This window comes from Meles meles, chromosome 4 (genome assembly GCF_922984935.1).
Source record: "Meles meles chromosome 4, mMelMel3.1 paternal haplotype, whole genome shotgun sequence".
In the NCBI taxonomy this organism is placed as follows: domain Eukaryota; kingdom Metazoa; phylum Chordata; class Mammalia; order Carnivora; family Mustelidae; genus Meles; species Meles meles.
The window spans coordinates 78,462,619-78,476,287 of record NC_060069.1 but is presented as its reverse complement, the minus strand read 5'-3'; positions in this window follow the sequence as shown (position 1 = coordinate 78,476,287).

Sequence of the window (13,669 nt, the reverse complement as noted above, 5' to 3'; positions counted from 1 at the left end):
TTTTCCCCCCTTTTTTATCAGTCTTTTCTTCTAGATTGCTTATTCTTTCTTCTACCTCATTTACCCTGGCTGTTAGAGCATCCAATTTAGACTGCATCTCATTCATAGTGTTTTTAAGTTTGACCTGATTGGATCTCATTTCTGCCCATAGAGATTCTGCACTGTCATTTACGCTTTTTTTGGGACAAACAGTCTTTACTTTTGTCTGTGCCAAAGTCTGTAGACCCTAGTGGTGCGTTCTCCCTGTAATCCTCTTGAAGGGAGTCCAAGGGACCCCTGTTGCTGCCCTTTTTGTGCCCAGGAAGTGGGAGTGGTTGTTTGCTCTTGGGAGTACCTGCTCCCCTTCTCCAGGGAGAGTGCTGGGTGTCACCCTACTGTCATTTCCAGGTCGCTGCCCTGAGAGCTGTTGCCTGTGGTGGGTGCAGACATTTTGCCCCTCCTGGGGGATGGTAAATGGCCCTTGAGTTCCAGTCCTTTGTAGGATTCTCAGGCAGAGAGCAGTCATCATCTGGCTGGCTCCAGGTTTATGGCAAACTTAGCTGAGAGCCTCTTCCTGGGCTGGCTGGCTGACTGTAACCAGTTTTCCTGCTCTACTGCTAGGCACTCTACTGGTTCATGCACCCTGGTCCTTTCTGTGTCTCCTGGGACCCTGAGACAGCAATGACCCACTTAGGATTCTGCCCTTTTCATTCCCTGAGCTCCTTTCAGACAGGGATGTCTCTCACTGGAGCAGATTTTTAAGGGTTCCAATTTTGTGCTCCAGGGTTATATCACTTTCCAGTAGTCAGCTTATGGAGGTTCCCTCCCCTCTCCATTTATCTTCTGGTATCTCTCCACAGATTCACAACTGTGCATCTCCTACCTTGCAAAAAGCAGTCGCTTTTCTACTTGTAGAGTTCCAGATATATTTTCTTACATATCAGGCTGAATTTGTGCATATTTAGAATGGTTTGATAGCTATCCAGCCAAATTCAAGGGACCAAATGAAATGAGGTCTTCAGCAACCCTGATTTAAAACTTTAGCAAATAAAGAAAATTTAAAAATTAAAAGAGTGGGGGAGGATTTTCATTGTGTTAAAAATGTGACTTTTGAAGCTATTTTATTTTTATTTATTTTAAATAACTTTTATTTGTTTTATTTATTTAAAAAACTTTTATTTTTTAATTAAAGATTTTTTATTTTAAAAAACTATTTTATTTATTTATTAAAAATTTTATTTTTATTTATCTGACAGACAGAGATCACAAGTAGGCAGAGAGGCAGAGAGAGAAGGGGGCAGGAAGCAGGCTCCCCGCTGAGCAGAGAGCCCGAGAGCCCAATGTGGGGTTTGATCCCAGACCTGAGCTAAAGGCAGAGGCTTAACCCACTGAGCCACTCAGGCACCCTTTTAAAAAACTATTTTAAAAGAGCTTTTAGCTCACTGTTAAGCCACATTTGTGTAGTCTCTGAATTTTAAAAAATACAGATGAAAGTGTTATTCTAGCTGAGCCAAGATTCTGCCATATTTTATGTAGATATGTATATATGCACCTAGATGAGTATATCTTTTAAATATATTATTTATAATTTATTCATATCCTGCTTAATTTTAGAAAGGATTTGATGAGGGAAATACAGTTGTTTTGCTTCTTCATATTCATATTTTCTTTACTGTTTTTAAGCATAAGTAGCCAGAAGGAGGACTACTGGGTCAAATCATGGTCTTACAGAGCTACAGTTGTGAATGAAACTCAAAGAAATGAGTTTCTCCAGTTTACCATGCTGGGTGTTACTCTTCTTATAGGTTTGTTCCAGTCTCGTCATTGAACAAAGGCATCTTGCTTTTACTTATTTTGCCTTTTCTTGGTCAGGTCTTTTCTGTGGCCATTAATTTTGTTCTTTTCCCACTTGCCTAGTCATACATAACCTTTGCCTTCTTTTTGATTGATTGCATTTTCTTCTTATCACTATATAGTAGCCTTCTGTATTTTATGAGCAATAATCTTATCCATTTGGGTTACAGTGTTTTTCACTGCATATTGTTTGGGTCTTTAAATGGTATGTTTTGCTAAAACAATTTATAATTTTTATGTCAGCAAATATTTTCCTTTATGGCTTTTGGATTTCTTGTCTAGCTGAGAAAGGTCTTTTCAACTCCCAGTTTATAAAAATATTTTCTGACCTATTTTCTACAGAATAATCTTTTAATTTTATATATTAAAATTTAATTCATTTGGAATTTATATTTTTAATTGGTGTGAGGTAAAATTCCACCTTCTTTTCCAGATGCATAACCTGTTGTGCCATCATTATTTATAAAATCAGTCACCTTTTTCCATTAAAATTTAAATAATATCTATATTATTCCTCAAAGACTAATGCATACTAGAAGAGATAATTAAAACACAGGCTCTGAAATAAGTGTTTTGTCCTCCCAGTTGACTAAGAAAATTTAATGAAAAATGAGATGAATGTTCATGCACATAGATAGTCTCCCAATATGACACTAGCACCCTCTTTTACTAATTGCTCTTAAAATTCGTATAATGCAGAATTGTTCACTAGTGAACCTTGTTCACTAGTTTTTAATCTTGGCATTTCCAATTACAGTTGGTTCAAGAATGGTATTTTTTACTACTGGACATTGTTGGACACAGTAGTTCCATGATGACATCAGTCATAAATTTTTGTTGAAATAGGGGTGCCTGGGTGGCTCAGTGGGTTAAAACCTCTGCCTTCGGCTCAGGTCATGATCCCAGGGTCCTGGGATCGAGCCCCACGTCGGGCTCTCTGCTCCGCGGGGAGTCTGCTTCCTCCTCTCTCTCTGCCTGCCTCTCTGCCTAGTTGTGATTTCTCTCTGTCAAATAAATAAAATATTAAAAAAATTTTTTTTTGTTGAAATATATGGATTTTAACAACAAAGTCCATCATCTAAGCACCTTAAGGAAGGAAACTACTGTGTTTTTATTAATTGTGTATTTCCTTAGTTTAGCCTTATCCAGATTCATCAGATATATTGTACATAATTTGTTTTTGATTTAATGCTATTTTATTTTGTGATATATATGCTTTATGATATATACTTATGATATATATACATAGTGCTTCAGGTAAATGAAGTTGTATTGGCAATATTTTTTAGACATAAATATAAACAAAAGTCATGAGATTTTATACACTGATAGAGGTTTTTAAATGATAGAACTCTTATTCATTGTAGTAGTCTTAATCTTCTCATTTAAGAGGGTAAATTGACTTGAGATGGTTATTTACACCACTATAGCAGTTGATTTAATGGACTGGTGTCCCACAGGTTAATGTATCACCCATGTGACTGGGTTAGAACCAGTCCTTAAAGAAATAATTCTAGAAATTAAGAAGGTATATATAGGATCTTTTTACTATAATTTAAACATCTTAATTTTCTATATTTTAATTTTGAGGATAGCTAATACAAATAAAAGTGTAATTATTTTTTGGTTTTATCCCCAATCACTAAAGAATAAATGAAATGAAAAGAAATGGCTAGGACTCTTTTTTTCAAAGTTTTTTTTTTTTTAATTTTTATAACATATACAGTATTATTTTTAGATTTATATTAGTATACTAGTGTTCAGCATAATGATTTAACAATTCTCAGTGCTCACTACACATGTTGTCGTCACTGTCACTGAGTAATATAAATACAGTATTATTGACCATATTCTCTATGCTGTACTTTTCATCTTTGTGACTTATTTATTTTATAACTGAAAGTTTGTTCCTCTTAATCCCCTTTATCTATTTTATGCATCATCCTACCACTTCCCCTCTGGCAACCACCGGTTTGTTTTCTCTCTCTCTTTTTTTTTTTTTTTTTTTTAAGATTTTATTTATTTATTTGTCGGAGAGAGAGAATGGCAGGCAGAGGGAGAAGCAGACACCCCACTGAGCAGGGAGTCTGATGTGGGACTCAATCCCAGGACCCTGGGATCATGACCTGAACCAAAGGCAGACACTTAACCAACTGAGCCACATGAGTGTCCCTGTTCTCTGTTTTTAAGTCTGTTTTTGTTGTTGTTGTTGTTTTTTAGATTCCATATGTAAGTGAAATCATATAGTATTTGTCTTTTTCTGTCTTACTTCATGTAGCATAATACTCTCTAGGTTCATTTATCTTGTTGCAGATAGCAAAAACTCATTCTTTTTATGGCTGAGTAATATTCCATTAGGTGTGTATGTATACAACACATCTTTATGCAGAATCATCTATTGATGGATATTAATAATGCTGTGTAATAAACATAGAGGTACATATATCTTTTCAAATTAGGGTTTTCTTTGGATAAGTACCCAGTAGTGGAATTACTGGATCATACGGGTAATTCTATTTTGAACTTTTTGAGGAATTTTCATACTGTTTTCCACAGTGGCTACACCAATTTGCAATCCCACCAGTAGCTCATTAGTGTTCCTTTTTTTCCCCACATCCTTGCAGTGAATGTAAATGGGTAGAGCTGGATTCTAGGTTTTCTCCTGGCATGATGTTCAGTGGTTTTTCTGAATAAAGGTGTTTTCTTACCTCTGCATCTGTATCATGAGCCCTTGTAGTAGTTATCACTGCTACTTTTAGACAGCCTAGCTCTCATCCTGTAGGGTATATACCAGGATCATCCTTTCTGGCTCTGTGAAATTAGGTGTTCCCATGTCACTTGCTTTGGCCAATGAAATATGAATAGAAGTGACATGTTTACGTCTGGGCTAAGCAAGTGAGAACTGTGTGCGACTGCCATGTCCCTGTCCTCCATTTGATCAGAGACATTTCTGAGACTGGAGACACTGTCAGCCTGGTTCTCAGAGTGAAGATGACATAGAGAAGAGCCCTTCTGGCCTGAAGCGGACATGGAGTGTAAGTGGAAATGAAACCTTTGTTGTTAGAGGACTTTTAAGATTTGGAGGTTGTTACTACAGCATATCCTACGTTATTTTTCTAGACACAAACCTCTTACAAATGTTGGGAAGCACTGTGAGACAATAGGTACCTATTTAGGTTTCTTTCAAGCTCATTAAAACACACCCTTTCCCACCCTGATCCCCACAGGGATGAGTACCTAACAGCTGCATTTATACTATTTGCTATAGTTGATGGGATACCTCAACCAAAGCTGGGCAAATCATCTCATCTTTCCTAAGAATGTAAAGCAGACACTGAGAGAACTGCAGTCCTGGGTTTGGGTACATGGGTTGATGAAGTTCTAGAACCTAGGTGAGGATCGGTGGGCTGAGGTCCGGAGCCGATGACCAAAAAAGAATTCTTGAGACATCTTTGGTGCAAAATGGTGGTTTATTAAAGCACGGGGACAGGACCCGTGGGCAGAAAGAGCTGGTGCCCCGGGTTGTGAGGGGTGGCAGGTTATGTACCCTTGTACCCTGCGGTTGGGGGAAGATGAGGGGAAGGGAGGTTTCAAAGGAGTTTTCGTATGCTAAAGAGGGCCTACAAGGTGCCTGGAGTATCCCGGAGGTCTTCCGGGATACCAGGAGGTCTTCCAGCTTGATCAATGTTGTCTTTTGGCAAGCCATTAACATCAAGATAGTTGGGAGATTCCTGGTGGAATGTCACATTTCTGCCATCAAGCATCTTTGTTAGAGAGATTTAGGTTCAGAAGAGATTGAACTATATTTACATTTCCTTCTACCTCAGCATCCTTCAGTTGTGTATGGAGAGGAGGGCGACCTTGGGCTTGAGGAACTGAGTTATTTGCCTCTGGAAATTATCAATAGCACAAGGTAACTTCTTTGTAGATCTCTAGGACATTTGTAAACCAAGGGGAACTATTTGTTTCTTGTTTATGGTGGTCAGGGGTGCCTGAGGAATGCTACAGTATTACAGAGGGGAGAGGATGGAGGGGGGTGCAAGGTGCCAGCTTTTGCTTTGTCCTCAGTCAGCCTCCTGCTCCCTCATCATTCCCCCCTGAACAATTTTGACCCTTAATTCTTTAAGGTAGTTGAAGGTGGAAGGTCTCATGTTCTGTAACTTCTTCCTGCTGAATAGGGGCGTAGAGCTGTCCCTACCTACTCTGGTCAATATTGATCAGTTGAGGAACATATAGGGTAGTTACGAAAGGCAGAGGCAGCTGAATCCAGCACTGACAGTGAAGAAGTGTCTTTGTGCGTGGTAAGGATCATCTGTCGTCGTGAAGTCATTGCAGCCATGGAGTCTCTGCACCAAGGCAACACATTAAGATTAATGAGGCGATAGGAATGAGAAGCCCAAAAAGGAGATTTTTAATTGTTGGCCATAGTCCTCCCTCAAACCAGGAAGCTAACCAATCACTGAGAGAGGGAGAAGGATCTTGTAGAGCCTTAATCTGTGTATTCATATCTTTTATTAGTCCTGTGACATTTTTGTGATAGTCCGGGATATACATGCAACATTCTGCTTTGATAATTGGGCATGTGCCACCCTGTGCTGCTGTCAGGACATCTAAGGCCATCCGATTTTGTAGGACTGCCTTGCGTATCTGTGAGATTTCTATATTAAGTAGTATATTTATTAAGGGCTTTTACATGCCATATGACATCCTCTAGTCCCACTGATGAGGGAGCAGGAGACTGGCTGAGGACAAAGCAAAAGCTGGCACCTTGCACCCCCTCTCCATCCTCTCCCCTCTGTAATATGTGTAGCATTCCTCAGGCACCCCTGACCACCATAAACAAGAAACAAATAGTTCCCCCTTGGTTTACAAATGTCTTAGAGATCTACAAACAAGGAAGTTACCTTGTGCTATTGATAATTTCCAGAGGCAAATAACTCAGTTCCTCAAGCCCTCCCCTCCATACACAAAACTGAAGGAGGCTGAGGTAGAAGGAAATGTAAATAAAGTTAAATCTCTTCTGAACCTAAATCTCACTAACAAAGATGCTTGATAGCAGGATTGTGACATTCCACCAGGAATCTCCCAACTATCTTGATGTTAATAGCTTGCCAAAAGACAACATTGATCAAGCTGGAAGACCTCCGGGATACTCCAGGGGATACTCCAGGCACCTTGTAGGCCCTCTTTAGCATATGAAAGCTCCATTGAACTTCCCTTCCTCTCACCTTCCCCTAACTGCAGGGTACATAACCTGCCATCCCTCACAACCCGGGGCACCAGCTCTTTCTGCCCAGGGGTCCTATCCCTGTGCTTTAATAAACCACCATTTTGCACCAAAGATGTCTCAAGAATTCTTTCTTGGTCATCGGTTCCGGACCTCAGCCCACCCAACCTCACCTAGGTTATAAAACTTCATCACCACAGATGGAACAAAAATGGATGTTTAAGTGACCACACCATTTAAAAACAGATCGTGTCCATCTTTGCTTTAAATTGGGGAGATTAGCTGGAGTGGTGATAGTTTTAGTAGCGTGCCCATGAATCCAGGCAAATTCTAAGGTACAGCAACCTATCCACCCTGGAGGAAGCCAGGGCCACAGGTTGGTTCCACATATCCAGTAGGTTCCATTTGGAGCTGACCATCTAGTGTCAGGTTGCCTTGCCCAATCAGTAGCAAACCAGTCAGTTGCCTGGAGTACTATTATTTGGGAACACATTTCTAATGATAGCCATCCTAGATGTCGTGTGTTATTTGCCCAAGTATCATATGTATGATTTCTTTGTTCTTGGCATTAAACTGCCTTTTGACTGAGCTGTCCAATAGTGGGTGTGAGCCACAAATATGTATCCCAGATTTGATATATGCCAGACTCAGTATAGTGATAAGTAGGATTTTGGAACTTAGACCCATATTTGATTGGGGAGTTATGGCTTGATAGCAATCCCCTTTCCTTCCAAATAGCTCCATGGGCATGTAATATCAGGAAGGCATATTTGGAGTCAGTATTAATGTTTATTTGTAAGGCTTTGGCAATTGCAAATTGCTAGTGAGCACTGTGGCATACCTAGCTTTTCTTATTCTATGAAAACTGTTGTTATCAGTAAACCAACTGTCATTTGTATTTTTAATAGGGGCATCTTAAATATGGCCAACTAGAGTAAGCAAGATCAATAACCTCTGAACAGTTTTGCTCTATAGAGAAAGAAGTACAATGGTCAGGTTCAGGCATACAGGTAGCTAGGTTTAAAGTTTGACAAGTTTTAAGTATTATTTCTGGCATATCTGTAAGTATGGCCCAGTATTTAATAAGTCGGCCTCCACCATCCATTGTTGGCCTTTGGCTTCTAAGATAAATCTGGACCTGACGTGAAGTCATTACAGTCAGGGACTGTTCCATAGTGAGCTTTGAGGCTCCTTTTATGAGGGCTGTTCTACGCTTAGCTAAAGCATCTGTTTTGCAATTGCACCTCAACAGAGGTGGCTTCTAGGATAACTATGACTAAGGGATGAAACCATTAAGAAGCCCTCTGAGTGGTCTTAACAATATCCTGATTACAGAGGATCACTGGCAAGTGGGAGAAAACTTGTCAGGAGATAAGGGGAGTCCCATATGCATCATCCAATCCACTCATAAAGAAAGTGGGGTCATCCATTATCTCCACAAGTCCATAGTTAATCCTGTGGAGTGCAGTATGCTGGCTTCTAGGCAATTTCATTATTCTAGCCACACACAAGGTGATAGTTAAGTTATAAAATTGTTGGGGAATCAATCCCATTTTTCAGTTGTTTAATCATGTACCTTGGGTCTTGTTATTATCCCCACAGAATAAAAAAGAAACAAGAAGATCATCTAAATGAGCTATTGTGCAACTTCTCTGAAGTTCACCTCAAGTTGTCTAGCTTAGGTAAACAAACATTTAAAGATAATCAGATCTAGAATTTAACATCCATAAAGGTGTGTTACTTAAACAAAATTTTTCTCTCTAAAATAACCCTCATTTCCAGAGATAGCCAAATCAGGACTAATTCACTTGAAAAAGAAATCCAATTTTAACAAACTTGGCCTAATTATTTACATAAGCTCAGCAAGAACAGTGACTGTGATCATATAGCTCTTTTAGAATCTGCTTTGCTGGAACTTCTTATAAGGAATCTCTAGGTTGAACTTTTAGTAGCCTCTCTGGGCCAGAAGCCAAGCACGTACTTGCCATCAGACATGCCTGCAATACCTGTTGATTTGGGCGAATTCTTCTTTCTGAGATTCCCAAAGTGTCCTCCTGCCAGGAAGTGACATTCTTTACTCACCTGGTGAGGCTGCTGGGAACTGTGTAAGCAAGGTATCAGGCCAATAGTTCCAAGGGGCTTTAGGGCTCCAGGTTTTCAAAAAGTCAGTCTTAGTTCCTTTAAGCTCTCTGGTCATATCTGAGTCTTTTCAAATATGACATTCCAGTCAAAGCCTGTGTAAAATAACCCATGTTTCCAATGGTGTCCTGTTACAAGGAGAACAGATTCTTACTGAACTTATGCAAATGACTGATTGCCATGGAAGAAAGAATACTGAGACCTTTTGGTTTCCAGAAGGTTCAGATAGAGAGAATAGTTGAAAGCTTTGATTTGTTTGCAAATAAATAATTTTACATTTCTGTAAGTCACAGACATTTTAAGAAGAAAGTACCCTTAGTCAGGAAGAGCAAACATTAGAGAACAAGCAATGTCTAAAGTAAGACAAAACATTAAGAGACACAACACTATAATCTTTTAGTTCATTTAGTTCCATGTTACTAAATCTGGTGAATGGAGCTTTAGTTAGTTTTGGAAATTCTTACTCATTTCAGTTTTAAGATTTTCAAGTATATCAAATATCTGTATTTGTCCTGAAAGTCCTTTATATGAATCTCCTTTAAGATAAAACTCATTTTACAAGAGAATTAAAACGATTATAAATGACAAAAACTGAGAATGGATATGGTTAGAGCTAATGAGACGAGAGTTTACACTTTAGCTGGCAAGGAAATCAGGTTATTTCTGTGACACATAACATTTCCATAATTACAGTATCAAGCAATGATCTCTCAAAACATTAAAACTTTAGGAAATGCATAGAATCTCTAGAATAGTTATAGCATTTCCCCAAATGTAGCCCAAGGTTTATCATTGGTTTAGCAATACTTCATGAGTGACTTCGTATACCAAGGAAGCCTGAGTTAAAGAGATTTACAACTTAAATCTTGTCAACATTCACTAAAATCTTATAAAGTTTTAAAGCACATGCCTAAATATAATTAGAGATGTTAAACACCTGATAAAACAAAACATAGAAACTGGGTTTTCTGGGCAGGCAAAGAGAAAACCATTTACATTTTCTTAACAGCAGATCAATTAATCTAAGAAAACTTTGCCCTTTTATTTTTTTTTTTTTAAAGATTTTATTTATTTATTTGACAGACAGAGGTCACAAGTAGGCAGAGAGGCAGGCGGGTGGAGGGGGGGGAAGCAGGCCCCCTGCTCAACAGAGAGCCCGATGTGGGGCTCAATCCCAGGACCTTGAGATCATGACCTGAGCGGAAGGCAGAGGCTTTAACCCACTGAGCCACCCAGGCACCCCAAACTTTGCCCTTTTAAACAGAGAGAAAACCAGCTTTTCTATACCAGTGTCTTTCCCTTTTTTTTTTCTTCCTAAGATGGTGAGTTTTCAGGGTTTCTCTCCCATCTTAAATGATGTTGCAGACAAAGGGAAGGGGGATCTTTCAGATGCTGGCCTGCTCGCGTCCCTCAACGGAACTTAGGAGCATCTTAGCTAAGGTCTATCCATATAAGCCCCGGACCAGGCTACTCCGTGGAGTAGATGACCGTTATGCCATATGACGTCCCGCGAGACTCAGGGTGCAGCTCACTCAGACTCCATAGCCGAAGCAGTGGAGCCATACAGACACAGTCACACAGTCAGGCACTCTTCAGATTCAAACAGGTTGGACATCAGCCTTCCTTGGGTATCCCTGGCTAATGGAAGGTGATCAGTTTCCCCTTCCATTCTTTACGAATGGATCTGGCTCAGACAGTGGTACCGGGGCTGTTTTTGTTTTTTCTTAGTCTGTCCTGACCATATCTAAAATTCCTTTTCTGAAGATTTCCCTTCACAAACCTACAACTTTCCTTTGCATTCAGGCTTTGTCCCAAGCCATTTCCTTCCAAACAACCATCTTATTTAGGACAAAATTACCTTCTCTTACCCTCAACAGAATGTATTCCCATTCCTTAAATCTTTCTTACATATCTCCTGCTTTTCCACAGAGTTGTTTCCCTTATTTCCATCAGTCTTAATTACACTTAACAGAATTTTGTACTCTTAGAAATACCTTAACCTCTACTGAAGATTAAATATAAACCAGTTGTGAGCTGTTACAACAGAATTCTTTAGATGGCAAATTTATCAATCATTTAAGCGTAAAACATGTTTACCAACAGATTTCAAAAGCACAAACCTAGTTCCAGTAACCAGCGCTCTAGCATTTTATCCTGTTTGGTTAAGACCTAAATGTCCATATTTTAATTCCATTTGTCATCCAACCAAAACTTTAAACTTTCAGGTTACCAAAGACTTTGAAAGCTATCTCAGCAATTACCCATTAAAACTTTGAGACAGATTGGGGCGCCTGGGTGGCTCAGTGGGTTAAAGCCTCTGCCTTCGGCTCAGGTCATGATCCCAGGGCCCTGGGATCGAGCCCCACATCAGGCTCTTTGCTCAACGGGAAGCCTGTTTCCTCCACTCTCTCTGCCTGCCTCTCTGCCTACTTGTAATCTCTATCTGTCAAATAAATAAATAAAATAAATAAATAAAATAAATAAAATCTTTAAAAAACAAAAAACAAAAAAAACTTTGAGACAGACAAATGACCATCAGTCAATTTGCTAATTTTAGCAAATTTTAACAAATAACACAAACTTACTTGACCTTCAGTAAACTTCGATAGAATAAAAGCTTCACATTTATTGCTGTAACTTCAAAGGCATGTCCATCTTAATTAAACCAACAAACTTAACTTAGTTCTAATACTGATTTACGTTCCACCTGGGCCCACTCCACTTTGAATGTTTACCTGAGACACGGGTGGGAAGGTCCGGAGTGGGGGATGTTAGGTCCAGGGGGTGCTCTTCTTGCTCCTTGACCAGTGAAGAGAGAAGGAGCCATGGTGCATGATCTAGAGGCTAGTCATGCAGGCTGCATGCACGTTGGTGCAGAAACAGGAGAAGGGGGAAACAGAGGAAACAAAGTGCTTCCAGGAGGAAGAGAAAGGATTCCTGGTTTTAGAGTTCATAAGCCCCAACAGGAGCAGATGCGTGCTTTCCCACCAGCAAAGGGGGAGGGGTTAAGCAGTCCAAGTCAGGCCAGAGAAGACAGGGAAACTTCCCCGAAACAAAGGGAGTTTCAGCAGCTGCTTGGGAATATTCCTTACGGTCTCTGTTTCGAGTTAGACTAACCCCACCCCAGTTGGCTCCAGTTATAGCCATTAACACAGGAAGTGAGTGAGGGAGAAGCCCCCACATCTATTAGGAGAAACAGAGAGAGATAAGGTCAGAGTCCCCTTTGCTAGGCCCAGCAACCCGGGTTTATCTTAAGTCCTACTAACATAATTATCATCCAGTGTGTCAAGATTAAGTTTATTAGCTGACTCATTTGGGCAAACACTTTCTGCAAAAGCCCCTTAGTTAGGGGTCCTAGTGCAGAGCAATGAAGGCCTAGGTATGAGCATTGAAGGTGTTATGCCCAAATAATGGGTCCGTGATTAAAGGAGCGAGACTGATATAAGGCGAAGGTCAAGCAAAGCTTTATTTCGTGCCAAACATCAAGAATCTAACCGAACGTTCCGGGCCGCACCTCTTACAAGAGAGAGGGACCCTTCACTGCTTCACAGACTAGCTTTTAAGGGCAAAGGTCATGCGGGCCACGCACAGGTGACCAATGAAATTGTAACACACACAGGAAACTCCACAGTGATGCTAGGTGACCAATTGAATTACAATTTACCCTAGTAGACATTAGAACCAGCCTATTACACCTTAATTAGGATTGGCGCCCAAAAAGCTCCCAGAGGGCGGGGGTCCCTACTCCTTAGTAACCAGGGAGACAGTATGCAAACCCCCACTGATCGGCGGCTGTCTCCACCTGGCCTGACCCACCCTCGCATCTGGGCTTTGTTACCTGGAGCTGGTTTCCGGGAATTGTCTCCAAGTAAATCCCCTGGGGGAAGGGGAGCAGGGACAATTTCTAAAAAGGTCCTTACAGAAGGTATCCTAGGTGTTTGCCCAGTTTCCTGCAGAGGAGATCTAACTGATAGATCCCACTGAGGCCAAGCAGTGTTACAGGAGCTCAGTCCTTTCCTAAGTTTTGCAATCCAAATTATTTCCAGTGGGTTAAAAGGCACCCCAAGGTAGAGTCTTTGGGAACTGAAGAAGTGTACTGAGGCCATGCCCCCAGAAAAGTAAAGAAGGTCCATTACCAAATCCCCCCCGACTCCTGGGTGGCGTCCCACGCAGGATATGTCAGAGGTTCCCGTGTGTCAAAAGCGACCGGAGGTGTCCCTCAACAAAAATCGCTATTGATCACAATCCTGCCTTCCCTGGAAGCTATTCCTGCCATAAAAGGCCCTGGAGGGGTGCCAACATCCCTCCCCTTCCCCATTGCATCCTAGGCTGCAGATGGGTGCCTGGTGAATGGACCAAAACACTGTGCCACGCCATGCCATCGTCTGTCCTGAAGACTGCATATTGTTTTACCATTTTAACCTACGGAAATACTAGGAAGGTTTTTATAAGGGGAAATTACCCAATTTC